This window comes from Notothenia rossii, assembly GCF_949606895.1.
Source record: "Notothenia rossii genome assembly, chromosome: 7".
Classification (NCBI taxonomy): Eukaryota; Metazoa; Chordata; class Actinopteri; order Perciformes; family Nototheniidae; genus Notothenia; species Notothenia rossii.
The window spans coordinates 85375152-85378485 of NC_136905.1; positions in this window are offsets into that span (position 1 = coordinate 85375152).

The window sequence follows — 3334 nt, forward strand, 5'->3', positions numbered from 1 at the left end:
CTGACTTTGATGCAGACGTGCAGCAGGTCAGCTCTGGGTGTGATGGTGATTTATTTGATTGCAGCCATTGTTGGTGCTGATGGAGAGGAAGTGATGGAGAGGAAGAGCTGAGCGTCATGTCCCACGCTGATAACAACCGGCTAATTTTATAGTGAGGGGGGGGGGGGGGGGAAGGAAACGTGACGGAGGTTTTCCTCTGCAGGAGAAATACTGCTCAGTGTCAGAGATTCAGGGTTTGTTCCTTTGTTAGTCTCTTAGTCTCAGAGTTAGAGTCTCAGAGTCTCAGAGTCTCAGAGTTTCAGAGTTTCAGAGTCTCAGAGTCTCAGAGTCTCAGAGTCTCTTCGTCTCTTGGTTTCAGAAGAGTCTCTTCGTCTCTGTGTTTCTGCACGGAGCCTCTCATGTGGAGTTATGGCACAAAATGAAACGCACCCGTTGCTGGAGATCCTGAAGTCCTTCAACCTGGGTGAGTCTCTGTTAGTTTCTGCTGGAGATCTGGAGCGTTTCCAGAGAGGGAGAGCAGCTTTGGAAATGCAAATAACAAACAAACAAAGTTATATTTGGACTGAACACTGTGAATCATCCATTTCTTAAATATATTAATTGTTAGTACGAGGAAAATATTTCCAGATGATTATTTTACGTTTGAAATTGGAGCATGACATCTCCTCCGTCCGCCTTTTATTTTCTAAATGTTTAGGCTATTTCTTTTTTTTTCCTTCATTCTTTTTTCTTTATTTACTTAATTTTTATATTTATGAAATCATTTCCTTTATATTTATTTTTCTGTCTTTCTTTATATTTATATTTGTTAATTTCTTTTTTTCTATACAAAAACAAGTGTCTTTTAATATTTAGTAAAATATCTAAACTAAAGATAAAAAGCTGAACTTTATTACTCTGCATGTTTGTGTCTCTGAAGCACGTCAGGAAGTCAGGACACGAGTTATATCAATATATATATTTACTAGAATTAGGAAAGAGCTTTTACAAAGGCCTAGATCACCAGGAGGATTAGCGTTTCCAAATATGAGACACTACTATTGGGCAGCCAATATCCACGAAGTCCTTCTATGGACTAAGGGAGCAGCATTGAGTTGGTGTGAGCTTGAAGCCAAATCCTGTCCTAACACCTCACTCTTGGCTTTGCTTACATCTACAGTACCCAGCCGGCCGAGTCAATATTCGAATAGCTCGATTGTTGTTTCCACCCTAAGAATTTGGTCCCAATTCAGAAAGGCTCATGGACTCAGTGGATCCTCTGAACATGGTCCCATTCGCAACAACCATCTCTCTCCCCCCTTACACTGATGGGGCCTTCTCTATGTGGCAGAGATTAGCTCTTATCAGAGTAAGGGACTTTTACATTAACAATGTTTTCGGTAGCTTTAGCCAACTCTCTGACAAATGTTGCCTCTCAGCCTCTCATTTATTTCGCTACTCCCAGGTCTGAAACTGGGTTAAACTAAACAACCCTTCCCCAATATCCCTCCGGATTCAATCATTGACTCAATTCTGGAAACTCTAACAACCGGAAAAGGTTTGATTTCTAGAATTTACAATTCCGTCTCCCGTCTCACGGAAACATCGCTTGGTAAAATCAAACAGGATTGGGAAGAGGAACCAGTCCAAGCTATAGATGGTGAGGTCTGGGATGGCGAGTTAGCGAGAGTGAACAATAGTACGTCCTGTGCCAGGCTTAATCTTTCCAACTGAAAGTTATCCACCGTATCTATTACACCAACTCTAAACCCTCCAAAATATACCCTAATGTTACGGATACCTGTAACAGATGCCACACGTCACCAGCAAACATGACTCATATGTTTTGGTCTGGTCCTCGCCTACAAGGATACTGGACAAGCATTTTCAAACACCTTACTGAGGCCTTGGACGTGGTATTGACACCATGTGCAGAAACTGCCATTTTTGGAATACTACCTGGCCACCGAATGATGAGGAGAAGAATACTACTTGAATGGAAATCCTCGATAGCACCTAAAGCATCTCTATGGCTTAAAGATCTTGTGCTGTATCTGAACTTGGAGAAGATTAAATATAACCTGAGGGGCTCCTCAAAACTATTTGAATCTGTCTGGGGCTCTATGATAGCCTACATAGCTGAACTTAAGACATTACATTAAGAAGAAAGGAGGGGAACTACGAATGTATGTGTATGGTTTCTTTGTTCTATTAATTTTTTTTTTTTAATTTAAATGTATTTGTTCTGTCTTTGTATAAATGTATGTAAGTATGTGTATGTGTGTACATGTATGTAAGTATGTGTATGTGTGTACATGTATGTAAGTATGTGTATGTGTGTACATGTATGTAGGTATGTGTATGTGTGTACATGTATGTAGGTATGTGTATGTGTGTACATGTATGTAAGTATGTGTATGTGTGTACATGTATGTAAGTATGTGTATGTGTGTACATGTATGTAGGTATGTGTATGTGTGTACATGTGTGTGGGTATGTGTATGTGTGTACATGTATGTAAGTATGTGTATGTGTGTACATGTATGTAAGTATGTGTATGTGTGTACATGTATGTAGGTATGTGTATGTGTGTACATGTATGTAAGTATGTGTATGTGTGTACATGTATGTAAGTATGTGTATGTGTGTACATGTATGTAGGTATGTGTATGTGTGTACATGTGTGTGGGTATGTGTATGTGTGTACATGTATGTAAGTATGTGTATGTGTGTACATGTATGTAGGTATGTGTATGTGTGTACATGTATGTAAGTATGTGTATGTGTGTACATGTATGTAAGTATGTGTATGTGTGTACATGTATGTAGGTATGTGTATGTGTGTACATGTATGTAAGTATGTGTATGTGTGTACATGTATGTAGGTATGTGTATGTGTGTACATGTGTGTGGGTATGTGTATGTGTGTACATGTATGTAAGTATGTGTATGTGTGTACATGTATGTAGGTATGTGTATGTGTGTACATGTATGTAGGTATGTGTATGTGTGTACATGTATGTAGGTATGTGTATGTGTGTACATGTATGTAAGTATGTGTATGTGTGTACATGTATGTAAGTATGTGTATGTGTGTACATGTATGTAGGTATGTGTATGTGTGTACATGTATGTAAGTATGTGTATGTGTGTACATGTATGTAGGTATGTGTATGTGTGTACATGTGTGTGGTATGTGTATGTGTGTACATGTATGTAAGTATGTGTATGTGTGTACATGTATGTAGGTATGTGTATGTGTGTACATGTATGTAAGTATGTGTATTGTGTGTACATGTATGTAGGTATGTGTATGTGTGTACATGTGTGTGGGGTATGTGTATGTGTGTACATG